We start from the raw sequence: 16,075 nt of genomic DNA on the forward strand, positions 1-16,075 counted from the left end.
TGCGCAGTAAGGGTGGTCACGCTGCACACCACCACCACCACCACCACCGGATTGAACTCCGCTATAAGATGATTCACATCTAAAAGGAGGAAGTAAGAGGGTATACCATAGCACAAGCATGTGAAGCATAGCGTAGCACTGAGTGCGAAAAAGAAGTGAGGATGAGGAGGAGTGATGCAAGGGTGAGAATAAAAATGAGGAGAGAGTGCAATATATAAAGAGATAAGGAAAGAAACAGAGATGAAAGAAACAAGACAGAAGAAGAAGATGACGAGAGGTGAAGAAAGACAGAAGCATGAGAGAAAGAAGAATAACAATATGGTCAAAAAAGGATCTGCGTTCGCTAGGTAAAGGCGCTAGCTTGCCAGTTCCGCTGTTTAGTCACATGGCACAGGCGTGGAACTGCTTGCAATAATTTGCATCCATTGCTGTGAACCTTATTTTGTGTCGGACTCAACCAATCGGAGGGGGAGGGGTTTCATGCCACTGAAGGAAATAGTTGGCGCCCGCCACGTCGATGTGCGTTTCTCAGTCTCCGTAGTTTTTAATATATATATATATATTTTTTTTTTCAAGCCATAAAAGTACCGGTATGCCTCACCACTAGCTTAAACGAAAGCTCTACGTACGTGGAAGAGCCCGAGAAGTACACTCGTACCTTCGTCCTCCTCGTACACGATGGCCACTGAACGCCACTGCCAGTGGCTCATCAGGGCCACGTACGCCTCGGCCAGTACGGCGGGGTCCGGGAACAGGTTCAGAGAGTCGTCGTACGCCTCCTGAGCCGGATCCCAGCGGGTCTCCAGGTGTGGCACGTTCAGGCTGTTGCACACGTCACTCACGTGCTCGCCGCTCACCGACGACATGGGACCGAACACGGCTCCCACACCCCGCAGCAGGAGCCGGCACGCTGTTGAACAGAGGACGCCCAACTTCAGTTGCTATAGAGGCGCGCAATTAACAATGACAACAACAATGTTAATAATAATAATAATAATAATAATAATAATAATAATAATAATAATAATAATAATAATAATAATAATAATAATAATAGATGACGATACCAAGAGAGCAACGTGCATCCTTGTAGTAAGAGACTATATGTGTGTTAAGAGACTACAACCCACAAGAGAGTATGCCGAACCAGAGACGACGACGACGGTGTGCGCGAGCGAGACGCTCGCGAAGCTCGAGAGCGGGAGAACGTCGCCGGGCTGAAAGAACGCGGCCAGGCAGCCAGAGTGCCGGTCGTTGGGCCGAGAGAAAAGGGACCGAGCTGGTGCGACCAGGCCAGCCGGGACGAGCTTGGTGTGTCCCGGGAACGAACGAGCGTGCGGGCCAGGAGCCGAGATCGTGGCCGTGGTGCCACGTCCGAGTCGGCCGTCGTCAGCGTGGGCCTGTGCGTTCCGCGACGAGCAGGTCGTCGTCTGCTCGTGCACCTTCGCACGACTGCATCACTCACCTGTCCGCCTCGTGCTGGCGTCGTCGCTACCTGACTGCGGTACTGTGAGTGACGCTCGACGGGCCTAGACGTCAGGACGCACCGATCCTCTCGCGTGTGGTTTAATAACCCTGAGATTTAGGACTTAAAGGATAATTGTATTGTTCAGTCAGACGAAGCGTGTGTAATTGTGTGTGTGTGTGTCAAGTCGATAAATGTGTTTCTTGTTCGTGCCTTGGCTTTCCTGCATCTGAGGGCCCAAGAACCACCACAATCCTCTTGTGTACCCTTCTTGCTCTGCACGTACTCAGTATAACGTAAGAGTCTTACTGGTTAAATTTCTGTCATGTCCGAGTACGTTCGGTTAGGTTTAAGCGAGTTATGTTAGAAACGGGGCGATTTAAGACGGGCTCTCCGTTGATGTCCCCCTTAACAACAGGGCACTCCACCGCCCCCCTCCCCTATTCGTCTAAGAGGCGCGTCAAGTCCGTCTCACACCTTTGCTTAGCCAGTCCTGTTTTGAACCCCCCCCCCGCCCTAATGAAGAGTTTTGCGCACGTCTATGTGCATAATTTCGTAAATTATGTTATCTGCATTGCAGACACAATATTTTATTTTTCTCCGAATTCACGCTTCCTATAGACTCTAAGTCAACGCAAAGGGTGCGTACTCACTGTCCCTGACCGCTTCGTAGCTGTCGTCTTCCGGCAGCAGCTCGACGAGCGGAACCAAGTCGGGCTCCATGTTTATACTTGAATCTTCATTGATGACGTCTACGGCTGCTTGGAACAAGATGGCATCCTCCTTGGTCTCGAACAGACCTCCTGCCAGATGGAAAAAAAAGCATGTTTGATCCCTTCGTCACAAGAATCGGTATAACGCGAAAGTGAACCATGTCTTCACAGCAGTATAGTTGATTGTTTATTGTACATTGACGTAGGAGAGCTTGCACAACGTCTATTGGGGTTTGGCAGCTACAGAGCCGTTTGATGTGAGTGCACCCACGTTGACGCCTAGTGGCACATCTCCATCACGACGACTAACACCAAAGACTATGATTTAACCCTTGTAGTAGCTGAAGTAGTTAACATACACCTGGACACAGCATATGCTGAATCCCGCTCAAATATGGCATCAACAAGCACATAGCACTGCTACTCGACATACTCTCATTCAAAGCGTGTCATTTGAGGACAGAAACGCCGAGATGTGCGCTCCCCACCAATAGGGTAACCTACGCCTGTGCTCATATGCCTACGTTACCGAGCGTTTTAGTAACGCGAGAGGCAGAGTTCGTAGCTTAGGTCGTCAAAGTAGGAAATCGTTCCGGGTGCCGCTGGCGTGTTTCGCGCTGCACTGAAAGCTGAAACTACCGAAGCGCTCACTGTCCGCCCTTGTCAGGGTCATAACGCAGCGCTTCACTTCCCCGATCTTAAACAGCGACACCGCCCCACGCCAACTATGGTCACTGTGCAAGGGAGAATGTGTGAGAGTTATAAGGCGCGTTTGTGAAGCCTCATGAATGAGCGTCGGTAGCCCAATGGGTAGAGCGCCGTGCACCTATCGTCGCGGAGCGTGATGTCATGGGTTCGGCTCCCAGGTCACACAAATAAACGAAATTTCTTTCTTCCGGTTTTTCTTCGTCATCCGTATTTTACTGACGTATTGACGTGATGGGAATACGTCAGTGAAATGTTACGTGGAGAGTGTGGCGAGTAGGTACGAGTTCATTCTGGTCGAGCTGCGCCGTGGGACGAGACGCGAAGAGAAAGGCAAGACAAACGAGCGCAGTTTGTCTTGCCTTTCTCTTCGTGTCTCGTCCCACTGTGCAGCTCGAGCAGAGTGAAATGTTGGTGGAACTCGGCATCAAACACTTTCGTGTTTAAATAAAGAGAGAAATAGGCATAAAAAGTCGAGGAGGGGCGAAGCATTTAGGGAAGAGTGTTTCAGCTCCACTAATGTGGAACCTGGGGAGGAGCGAAGCATGCAGTGTGCGCCGGTGTTTCCCACAGCAAAATTTTTACTGCTTTACTCGCCACCGGACCACTAACGCACCCTCACATTGCAGATATGTTTCAAGAAGTGGCGTTTCAAGTATATGACTTTACCGTAGAGATGCACGTTTGTTTCTCTGGTTTTAGATAAGAAACTTGAGCGCCTTGGTAAATTTCGTCGGGCATTCTGACTTCGTAGCGTAATACTTTTCTTTTCTTCTTTTTTTCTTTCTGTCGTTGAGTCTATCCCAGGCAGAAGCGACACGGCTCTGAATGGTTTCGGGCGTGGTGTGAGGGCGCGCCTACGCAACTGGCATCATGCCTTGACTCACATTTCCGGAACGTGAGGTCACGCTTTCATATCCCGACAATAATGAAATGTGGCAATGTCAAATGGCCAGTGAGCTCGATAAAAGATCAGATGTTCGAAACGGCGGATCACCGATAAGACCATTGATAGAGAGAGCATCAATTATTGGAAAACGGCGCATACAAATACGCAAGACCAGCGCATCTTCGAGGGCCACATTTATTGATTGGTTCGGGCACCGGCGCTGGGTTTTCGGCGTACGACAACACCGCCACCTAAACGTGTAACTCAAAACAAGCTCCGCTTGAATAGAACTTCAAAGGCAGTACGCAAAGCAGATGTCGCTCGCTGTTAAACAATATCTCTCAACTGAGCGACATAACAGTTACGCATCCCGATATCGCATACATTGTTTATGTGAAATAAGCAAAGAAAAACTAAATTCCTATTAAAGTTATAATCATCAATCCGGAAAGACACTTTAATCAACAGCGCTTTACCATTTTGAGCCGGCTGGAACTTCGCAGTTCGACAGCACCAAAAATAAGTAAATAAATGTTTTCGAAATCTCCAGAGTGAAGATTTGGTTGTCTGTAATCCCACCCCACGCCATGACAGCCATCCGGTACCCTTAAACCCTGGCGCACGACATCGGCGTCCTGTTGGCGATTAAAAGTTTCAGAGCGAGATCCCGAACTCGTACAGGCGGCTCCACTGGTGATTATCTCTCATTTGTTTGCTGCCAAATTAGTCGAGGCTCGAAAGACGCGAAGCCTATTTTCCTCTGCGCGAGTTCTCTTTCGGTGTCCTCTAATGAGGGCAAAGCAACGTACGAGAGGGCGCTGACGTCGCACGAACATTCCGTTAGATGCAGAGAGTTCTGGGATTTCCTGTCGTTAACCTGGTTGAAACTAAACCGTGCAACTTGTTAGCATCGTGAACTAAATTTTGCATTATTCCCAATTTTTGTGTGTAGCACTCCTGTCGTATATGTACATTCGTTCGGCATGCGAATGAGGTTTATTTCAGTGTTTCGACGAGTTTCAGGTTTTGTGCTCTGCGAGTTTCGCACCAGCGTGTAGAATGGAGATTTTTTTTTTCTCTCGGCTAGTGGCGTTCCTCGCAGTCAGGTTAGGTTACCTAAACCAGCGAAGCTTCTGTCTACATGCGTTCGCAAACAAGTATAGAAGTAAAGCTTCCCGCTCCTCAAATTACGATTTCTAAAGAATTGCACTCTAAACCGAACAAAGATACGGAATGCCCTCTCCATTTGACAAAAAAAATATTACAACCCCATCGAAAAGCCAGAACCACATCAAAATACCTTTAAACGACTATGTCACTTTTTAGCACCGTGCCATTTTTCTCTTTTTATGGTTTTGTTGTTTGGGTCTTGTCTGCGATGTAGTAGAATCGGGCGCAATCCGCTCGGGAAATAGATAAATCAGCGTCAAAGGGGACGACGGGAGAGGGAGCCAGTGCAGAGGGAGATGGCACAGTACGCCAGAGATTGAGGCTTGTTTCGAGAAAAACGAGGAACGCGCGAAAGTCTAAACGGCCAAGTAACGATCAGCGTAAGCGGCAAAGAAAAGATGTCGCCACCCGTTCGGGAGCCATTAATAAACTTCAATTACGGACCTTCCGTCGGACGTCGAGGACGTTCGCCGGAAGCTGGGGCAATAAATCTGTTGCAACTTTGAAACGATTCGCAGGTATACGAGCGAGAAGGGGCGCCTGCACACGATCGTCGAAGGACGAAAGCTAACAATAAGAAAAAAAAAAGGCAAGAAAATGAAAACTAGAAGATGGGGTAGAGGAAAGAAAGTATAGGGAATAGAGCAACAGCAGTAACTGTTCGGCGTTTAGCGCTGCGTTCGTTGTCATGGAAACGCCAAGGTACCGTTTCGAAAAGGGCGGTAGATGGAAGCCAGCAACAACTGGTGTAAATTGGCCAGTGGACGAAACACCAGCTCCAAAAAAGCGTCGAAAATAACGAGGGAAGAATAAGCCACCTGCTGGTGAATCAAGTGGCACGGTAAGGGGAGGAGGAGGTGAAGGGGGGGGGGGGGTTAGAGAATGGTAACGGTGGTGGGAGAAAGGGTGAGGTAAAGGAAAGTGGAATGGTACGGAAGTTTGAGAATGAAGGGGGAGTTAAGGGTGTGTGTGTGGGGGGGGGGGGGGGGGGGGGCAGGAGAGACAGAATGGTAACGGGGTGAGAGAAAGCTAAGGGCGTAAGAGAATGGAGAATGAGAATGGAGAATGGAAGAGAATGAAGAATGGGGGGGGGGGGGTGAGAGCATGGGGTTGAGAATGGCGAGGGGGAGGGTGAGAGTAGCTGGGAGACATGAGCGGAGCGTTTTAAGGGGAGGGGGTGGGGATGGGAAATTAGGAAGGGACTAGACAATAAAAGAACTCTTCGGTACCACGCCCTCAGGAACGAAATATCTTTGAGCCACGCGCTGCGTCCATTTACGCTGCGCAGAACGCCGAACGAGTCAAACGAAATGAACTGTTTATTTCTTTATTTTTTATTACTTAGCCACATGAAAAGAGCGTCTGGTTATTGCCTCACTTCATTTCCTCTTCGTTTTTCTGGCTTCTCGCAATAAGCGCAACGGCGACAAAAAAATCAAGGAAGTAATTGAATTATAAAGGCAGAGAATAAAAGAAAAGTAATAAGATACGTGCGTCCGTGAAAGCGACGAAGTTTGTGCGTATAGCGATAACCCGATAGGACGAAAAACAAGCGCGCGTGAACTGCGGAGTAAAACGGATTCCGCCGCACTTCCCTGCGAGATACGCAGCTTTTACTTAAACTACACGCCAGGGAAAGGGCCCGTTCCCTCGTCCATCGTTCGCCCGCTATGCGCTTCTTTGTCGTTTTTTTTCGCTTTCCCTATTTCGCCTCCCCTATCTCCCTACCTACCTCACGACTATCCTTGTTTTTCTTCCCTATACGCATTGCCACGTGCCCCCCACTCTCTCTCCCAAATTTTCTCATGCTTCCGCACAAGCGTGCGGGCAACGTGGCGAAGTACATACTCGCAGTGCCGAAGAATAAAGCAGGGAGCCTTCGGGAAAACCCGATTTCTTCCCCGCCCGGTAACGTCAAGGCTCTTTCTTCCAACTTTCAGTCCCTATTTTTCTTTCATTTTCCCGAGGTTCAGGTCGGCGCGGCGGTGCAGCCATGTCGTTGTCTCCTGGGCGCAATTTGCCGTCTCCCGAACAGCGGAACAAAATGGACTCGGGGAAACGCCGCCCGCCCGAACGCCACGCCGCTGCTTTGTGTGTACAGTGCAGAGACGGAAGAGCAGTCAGCGTACGACGCGCCTTCGGCGGCGTTATACACGTACAGCCGCGCTACCGCCGAGAAAAAGTTCCGCTCGTATAGATCTACTGAAGCTTCGGTGCTGCTGCGGAGTCAATGGCTTTTTCCCTCCTCCCTATTCCCTCAGCGATCCCTTTTCTCATCTCTCTAGCGAGGCGTTTCCTCGAGGAGATTTGCGCAGCGCTCTCCTCCTTTTCTCTTCAGTGTGAGCGTGTCCGCAGGCGTTTTCTAAGACGGGGAATGAGATAAAGAAAAAGACAATGTGCGAACGAAAGATGGGCGTTATGTGTGTGGAACCTTGCCTGTCTTCTATAGGTTTGACCGGCGGCTATTCTCTTGGAATAAACATGTGCCCCGTAATCCCTTCAGTGGAAACGGGCCGTGAAGGCCTCCCTCTGTTTATCCTTATGTGTACTTTGTTTCTGTTTGAACGCTTCGCATTAGCTCATGGGCGACAGGCTTTTAAGTAATAGGCTATAGCAGGTAATTGGGGACCATCACTTGAGACGGCTGGGCCTTTCAAGGCCGTTTGTTCGCGCCTTCGCTCCATCAAACTGTTTCACGCCGTTGCGAGTACATCATATTATCTTGCCTCCTGTATTCTGCGCAAGGTTATATTGTAGATATTCCCTTTTGTCCTGTTTATTTTTTTCGTGTTTTTCATATTCATTGTCTTTACACCCTAGTAGTTGTTCATTATCGCTAGATCGTTTGCTTGCTCGTGGTTGACCTGCATTCCTTGTACATTGCACTCTTATAGTTTCGAGCGCCATTGCAAGCCATGTTAAATTTTAACGCGATATCGTTAAAGAGCACGTGTCGCGGAAAATGTGGCGTATGCGTCGATGGCGTTGTCCGTGAGCTAAAAATCCCGACGGATGCAAAGAACGAAAATCAGGGCTCGAGCCGGAATCGAGTCCCGTCATTGTGCGTGAGAGTCAAGTATTCTACCACAGAGCTACGCCAGTGCTTGAAACAGCTTCGGAAAAAGACTCGCAAGTACGCATATCTATCTATCTATCTATCTATCTATCTATCTATCTATCTATCTATCTATCTATCTATCTATCTATCTATCTATCTATCTATCTATCTATCTATCTATCTATCTATCTATCTATCTATCTATCTATCTATCTATCTATCTATCTATCTATCTATCTATCTATCTATCTATCTATCTATCTATCTATCTATCTATCTATCTATCTATCTATCTATCTATCTATCTATCTATCTATCTATCTATCTATCTATCTATCTATCTATCTATCTATCTTCTTCTATCTATCTATCTATCTATCTATCATCTATCTATCTATCTATCTATCTATCTATCTATCTATCTACTATCTATCTACACGTTTATTTACGTATTAAATAACCGCTATGCCCTATCTTAATTAAAAGCCGTGCAGATTCATCGTCTTAGAGGTTTAAAACTTCGGCCCATGTTTGGGGAACTCAGCGGGAACCTCGGAAATGACATCATCTTCCCGTTCGGCGCATTCACGATCTCCACAGTTTTGGGGATTCCGGCAGACAGCACAGTCAGGACTCGCGGCGAAGCTGCATTCTCCGTAGACGCCGCCAAGAATTTTTCGAGAACTTCTCGGAGGCACTGCGCGCCGCCGTGAGTGTGTGCGTGTCCCCGAGATTTGATAGTGCGCATCGCGATCTTCGTTGCAGCGTTGCTCAATTTAATGAGGAGCGGCCTCGGAAGAGCTTGCCTGGTCTCTTCAGGACGGCATTCTGCAGATCCGCTCCCTTTTGATCTGAGCGTGTTGCGTCCCACAGAATTATTCACGCGTCGGGATATGAGACGCACAAGTCCTTAAAGCGAATCCACAGCTGGCATTATACCTGAAGAATGCTGGTTGCTCTTGATAGGGGCCATTCGTGCTAATTTTTGACACGTGTGCTGCGAAGCCAATTCCTCAAGTGCTAAGTATGAAAGCTCCTAAAGTATTAAAGCTCGCTATGTTTTGAACAGAACGAGTCCCATCAATGCAATTCGAAAGTTGAAAGTTCGGACTCCCTCCGACGGGAAAGGCTGCTTTTTAGTCCATATTAGGTCCATCCGTTTTATGTCATGTTACTACACCACAGTTAAACTAACAACAATATGCTGTCCCCTATGCTTTCTATGGCGTAAGTGTCTGTTAAATCAATTCGGTGTGTTTAACAAAGAAACAAGCCCCTCGAAAAAAATGTACTTGTTTCGTACAATCAACTTCGGAACTCTATCGTAAACATCATGGTTGGCCTTGCTTTTCAAGGTTCCTTCTAAAGTTGTACGCGAGGTTCTACGCGAGTAGTTCGTTTTTGTTACTTTTCAAAAACAGGCACATCGCGCACTTTCGTTTTATCTTGTTTTTTTTTCTGAATTTTTTTTTTTTTTGTGAAAGTGCGCGCAGACAAGGTACACATTTGAGTTTTCGAAGCACAAATATTTTTGATGTCGACGGCGCATGAACGAGAGACTTACGCGTTCAAGCTCGCTTGCGCCGTGACATTACCCAACTGCGTGCTTGCGTGTTGAGAGGGGCGAAATAACCTATATTTTTTCTTTGCAATAAGTTAGGTTCTATTAGTGTCTTAAAAAGTTTGTTATTGTAGCGGCTAACAATTAGGCTGACAACCACCCACGCAGCTTTTACAGTCTGTTTGTTTTAAGCTGCCCACACCAAGTGATTTCCTTTTTTAATCCTTCGGAGAGTTCACGCGTTGGGCCACGTTGTACTACAAACGGTGCTCGGAAGTGGCTTATAAGTAATGCTTTAAGTTACCACGCGTAATGAAAACGAGAGTGTACAGAAGATTGCCTCGCCGTGCGGACTTAAAACAAACATAATGCTCACGTAGCCTTTCAATAAGGTAGCATATTCGTAGCAATATGTGCTTAGTTAACTCCACATTGAAGGTTATTGTACATCAAGGTGGGTGCACATACAAAAAAAGGGAACGTAGAACATGACAGCGCCAAAAAAAAAACTCAGGAAACGCAGTTCTGTTAATGCACGCGCAGTGTAATACCGAGAAATCCAGGTTCCTAGCCACAAACACAGTTCGGCTAGTGTAACATAGAGGCATTAAGAGTAAATATTCTTTTTCATTGATTAGTTTACACGAAAAAAACAAGCAGTTCCTACCTATAAAAAGCATTTCCGTACTCTCCTTCATTTTAAAGGCCTATAGAAAAGCGTAGATAGTGCCGCGATATGATCCCCCGAGAGAATAACTGAATGGTGCTCCATCAGTGGTAATCAGCGCGTGTGTGCATACGTGTGGTTTGTGTGTGTGTGTGTGTGTGTGTGTGTGTGTGTGTGTGTGTGTGTGTGTGTGTGTGTGTGTGTGTGTGTGTGTGTGTGTGTGTGTGTGTGTGTTGTGTGTGTGTGTGTGTGCTGTATTAGTAACTTATCTCGAATATCCGCACACTCGAGAACAGCGAAGATCCTTCGGCACGTGCCCTAATGGAGGCACGTCGCGTGAAAAAGAAGCGCGACGCGTGTGTAAGCGATGCGTCTGCGTGGGTGTGACGCAGCACTGAACGCAAGCTATTCGATTTCTCGTTTCACTAACTACACCGCGTTACGGCAATCAAATTTTTGTTGTCTCAGTGCGGTGCGCGGATGTGTTTGCGCATGCTAGCACTTGCATTGCGGGAAGCGAACGTGCCTGCTCTGAATAGGCTTACTTACCGATTAATCCCTTTAAAATATTTTCGTTCTTTTATATTGTTGCGCGGCTCCCCTCTAGCCTTAACAAAGAACGAAAATTGTTCGCTAGATAGTTATGCGGTGTCTTGACAGATCCTTCTCTCTTCTTTCGATCAATCTCTTACTATCTTTGCCACTCGGCGCTGTGCTCTATCTTGCCATGTAGCAATTGGCCGAGAGCACCAGGAAAGTTATATCACCTTCCCTCAGTTCAGCCGATTTTATATGTGATATTATGGAAATACTTGAGGTATGTGCTGTGGTACTGTTAATGCCAAGAGAGAGAGAGATGAAGAGGAATGCTTGGACGTTAGCCAGATATTAGCATCTGGTTTGCTACCCTGCGCTGGGAAAATGAGTGTTGGAAAGAGGGCGTAGAGAGAGAAAGAAAACACTCACATAAACACGCACACAAACACACGCGCGCGCGCGCCACATGCACACACACACACAAACGCACATACACACACGCACGCACACACGCGCACACACGCATGCACACACGTACACACACGCACACAGGAAGGTCGTTCTAATTACAGTCGTTCAGAAAGGCCGCTCGATCGCAAGAAGCGAAATAAAGCTTGCAGGGCCTTCTTCTGCGACGTTGTGTCCTGTCGATGGTGCAGAACTCTTTCTTCAGACATAGGTCGATCATCCAACTTGTTGAGCGCGTTGCAAAGGCATAGTCGCTGTGCACTGTACTTTGGGCAGTCGCAAAATATATGTCCAATGGTATCGTGATGGCCGAAGTGGCTACAGGCAGTGGTGTCGGCCATCCCAATGCAGAACGCATAGGCGTTGGTAAACGCAACGCCCAACCACAGTCTACACAAAGGAGTAGCGTCTCTTCGGCGAAGCCATGATGGGACTGGAAGACGATGTTGGGTCAAATGATTGCAATCGGGCATACTTGAAGTGCGGCCCGTTTCACTGTGGCGTAGTGCGCTGGCGAGCAAGCAAACCGAGCTTCCGTACAGCGTCGGTCTAGAAAGCGGTAAGGGTAGTTTGTGGTCTTCTGTATGGGCTTAACGGACAGCTTGATCGACCCTTTCGTTGCCGATGATACCGCAGTGACTAAGTAACCACTGAAAAGTGACTTGGTGTCCTTTCTCAGTTTGACAGTGTATTACCTTTGCAGTCTACACTACCAGCTGTTGGCGCGGTCCACGGCGTAAGGCTTATAGTAGAGACTGCAGTGCCGCCTTAGAGTCGCAGAAAATAGTCCGTGGTCGGTTACCACGTTTGAATTTAAGGCATCTCACGCAACAACATCGACGGCAGCGGAACTGGCAGCCCTTCGTACCGCGTTATAATTCGCCATTGACCAACCGAGACACGAGTGTGAATGCCAAAACCAGCATAACAGGCACGCCCTGGTGTGCGACCATGGATTGATTTTGACCACCTGTTTTTTTTTTTCTCTTTTCTTTTAACGTGCACATAAATCAAGACACACGGGTGCTCTATGCATATCGCCCCCATCGAAACGCGGCTGCCTTGGCCCGCAATCGAACCCGTGTCCTTGAGCTTAGTGGCTCAACGTCTTATCTGATAAGCTACCAGGGCAGGTCAAGGTGTGTCTTGCGTGATTACAGTAATGTGTGCACTAATTACAGCATTTGCGTTTTGAGTCTGCTTTAGAGTAGTATACGCAGGGTTAGCGTCCGTTGGATATACGATACGCTATTTCAGTAACTTAATGTGGCTACTCAGGAGATCAGCGTATGACGCATGCGCAGAGGCGACAAACGCTTACGCAATGCTTCGCGTGCCATATTATAACCATGTCAGCAGCGGCGGTGTGGTTATGGCGTTTAACTTCGAACCAGAAGGTCGCGGGATCGAATCCCGGTCGCGGCGGCCGCATTTCGACGTAGGCAAAATGCTAGTGGCCCGTGTGGTTAGATTTAGGTGCACGTTAAAGAACGCCAGGCGGTCGAAATTTTCGGAGCAATCCACAATCATATCGTTGTTTTGGGACCCAAAAACCCATCAATTACAATTGGTTATTCTAACCCTGCCTAATGAAGCTCCAGAAGGAAGCGCGTGACCCATATCTAAATGTTCGCGAACTGAATTTGGCCCCATCTTCATAGTCCATCAAGAGTTCATTCGTCCGTACTTCTACGCGTGTAACCACTTTCTTTCCTTTAGAAAAAAAAAAAAACTCTCAGGAACGCATTACCGCGGAGACCGCCCGCGGCTCCATGACGCATTTTTATCACAGAACCCATTCAAATAGCACGTCGCCACGAACTCACACTCAAGGAAAGCTCGAGCGGACATCCCTTTGCGTACGCAGATAACCTCGGTATGCGAGAACGAGACGTAAATTGTCAGATACGTCCCGAGCGCAGTCAACAAGCGCTCCGTTATCGCCTAGCCAGGCATTCAATGTGTGCGAGAACCGCAGCCTTTGAAGAAAAGCTCTTTTATTCTCTTGGTTCTCGACACACCGTCAGCAGTTGGAATTGGAGTTCATCCTATCTATACGGAAAGGACGTTCTTGCCTGCGAACGGGTGACATGTCAGTGAACTCCCAAATAGGTATTCCGCGTCTTTGAGAAGAGGCTTCAAAAAGCGTGAAGGAAAAAAAAGACGAAGCGATAAAACAAGTCGTCAGGCTACAGCACTTCTAAGGACGTGTACATCTACATCTACAACAATCCTTCTGGTAGAGTGACATCACAAATGTTTGTTTCGAGTCTGTGCTCTTCCCAGTCTTCCTTTATATGTGCTCATGAAAGCGGAAGCCGCTTCGTCGCTTTAAAGTGTCAGCTGCGGAGGAAGCGCTTGTACGAGCGCGTCAAACGGTGCAGGCGCCGCTCTTCTGCATAATGCTACTGCTTTAAATTCAGCGTTCCTTTCCGCATCTCCGCTGCTGGTCGTTGACCCCGTGACGGTAGCATCGCTATCCGCGAAGTAATTTTTAACAGCGCCAGCAGCGCACGTCAGAAAAGCCGCCGTGAATCCCGCGCATATTGTAGCCAAGGAACGCGTAGGGGGGCGTTATTTGTAGCTTTAATTTGATGATGTAGAAATTGTGAAATAAAGAGAAATCAAAGTGCACAAAGCAAAGCCAAGGACGCCGTTTTTGGAGATAGATAGATAGATAGATAGATAGATAGATAGATAGATAGATAGATAGATAGATAGATAGATAGATAGATAGATAGATAGATAGATAGATAGATAGATAGATAGATAGATAGATAGATAGATAGATAGATAGATAGATAGATAGATAGATAGATAGATAGATAGATAGATAGATAGATAGATAGATAGATAGATAGATAGATAGATAGATAGATAGATAGATAGATAGATAGATAGATAGATAGATAGATAGATAGATACGCTCAAACTGCGTTTGGTCCGCGAAGAAATGCTTCGCATTTAGAATGTTTGGACATTTCTGCGCACATTGTTAAAACTCGACGCGCCATGGCACGTATTCATTCTTTGCCCTCTACAGCTTTGGCTCGTGTGTTCTGTCTTAAATGTTATTATTAACATCTACCCATTTATTCATCGCATTTCTAATCTGGTCCCAGTTCACCAACTTCAGTAGAAGAGGTTTGTTTATTCTTTCCTGCAACGCCATTTGCTCTCCACTAACATCAGCAATCCTTTCACGGGGACCTATGAATACATTCAACACCCTTGTATTCTCGCCACGAGCATAAAGGAAACCTTGTAAACAGTGTAGTCTATGTGTGTGCGCGTGTTTTGTATGTGTTATGCGGTTTTCGGTGTATATATCATAATCATCATGCAGCACCTGGAGTAGCATGTCAGGCGAATAGCCAGGCTAACATCTCCAGATTTTTATTAAAATATTTCCCTCTCTCTTTCACCGCATTTCATCGAAATTGCATGGTGCGCGCAAGGCCTCAGTAACATTTATAAACATAGCGCAGTCGGTAAACACGTGTCTCCCATAGCGCTTTCTTGTAAAAGCGCTTTTTTATACTCGCACGAGTATGACATATCTTTCTAGAAAAACTGTCCTTGGGTTGCTCGCAAACGGATTGCTTCATACGGCATGTTCCCGTACTCCCCACAATGCGTTTTTAATGGACTTCAACGGTTTTCAATGGGTTTTTAAAGATGAAGCGGTGGGACGTCGCGGGCTCTGTTGACTTATTCACGAATAGGAGCCGCCAAATACTAAATAGACGACACTTCTAATAAATGCGTAGGGATATGCATATGGCTTACTAAGCTGAATAGGCGAGCACTGTTTGTTTACGAAGGAAACGAACGTCAGGCTCCCTCAGGACGAAAACGCAAACACTTGTGCTGCATAGTGAGGAAACGTATATAATAAGGCGCGAAACCTGCGCATTCGCGCGGAAGGAACGGAGTGGCGAATGCGCAGTGATATGCAAATCAGGGCCGGTTCATATCGATAGCGTAATAGCCTTGGTATGTGTATAGAAGCGCTGCCCTTTAAATTGAGCGGAGACATTTTTTTTCCTTTTTTTTTTCTTGAAAAGCTCCAACAAGGACAAGAGGTTCTCTTTTCAAGATATGTAGGCCCGAATTATTTGGAGACGCCAAGCGTGCAAGAGACGCAGGTTGCACAAACGGCACCTCCTCGGCCCGTGGCAAGACAGCGGTTGTGCGATGCGCAACACAAAAGCGTTGTTGGTGTTCTTCAGGAACACCGGACTTAACCAAAGTTTGTGAATGACTCTTTTTTGTATATATGTGTGCGTTTGTGACTGTACGTACCGTTTGCGTGTATATGTGATTCATTGTATATACCATAGTCATCATCCGACACCAGGGGTAGCAAGCCAGACGACAAACCAGGCTAGCCTCTCCGGGATCTTCATTAAGATATTTTTTCTCTCTCTTGTCTATGCTTCTTTGATAATCCAGAGAAAGAATAAGTGTTTATGGCATATTCGACAAATCGCACCGGTGCGCACCGGGGCGCCCTGGTACGCCGTTTAGTCCAATCATCGTAGCGCCTGGGCGCCCCGGTGCACACGGGCGAATTGTCGAAGATGCCATTAATTAAATAGAAAATGAGGCCGGTGCGCACGCAGTGCCTACCATGTGGTATTCGAAAAAACAAGAAGGAAAAACGACAGAAATAGCAACAAAACGGCAGCTGGGCTAGTTGGTATTGATTCATTTGGAATTGATTTGTACAGCGCAAAATACAAGACCGAAGACAAGAAGCACACAGGGACAGCGCGGCTGCTGCTTCTGCTGCGCTGCGCTGATGATGATGATGATGATTATGATTATGATGACCATGAT

General features: G+C 47.1%; 1 protein-coding gene and 1 pseudogene across 3 annotated transcripts in view; one reads left to right on the plus strand and one right to left on the minus strand.

Moving 5' to 3' along the window:
• The window catches only part of LOC119397579 (glutamate receptor ionotropic, kainate 2-like), an 84,692-nt pseudogene extending 81,841 nt beyond the window's left edge, over positions 1–2,851 (minus strand).
• Positions 1–16,075, plus strand: part of LOC119396502 (homeobox protein slou-like) — a 346,344-nt gene that overhangs the window by 148,419 nt on the left and 181,850 nt on the right. The window lies entirely within an intron of this gene.

This window comes from Rhipicephalus sanguineus, chromosome 6 (assembly GCF_013339695.2).
Source record: "Rhipicephalus sanguineus isolate Rsan-2018 chromosome 6, BIME_Rsan_1.4, whole genome shotgun sequence".
Taxonomy (NCBI): Eukaryota; Metazoa; Arthropoda; class Arachnida; order Ixodida; family Ixodidae; genus Rhipicephalus; species Rhipicephalus sanguineus.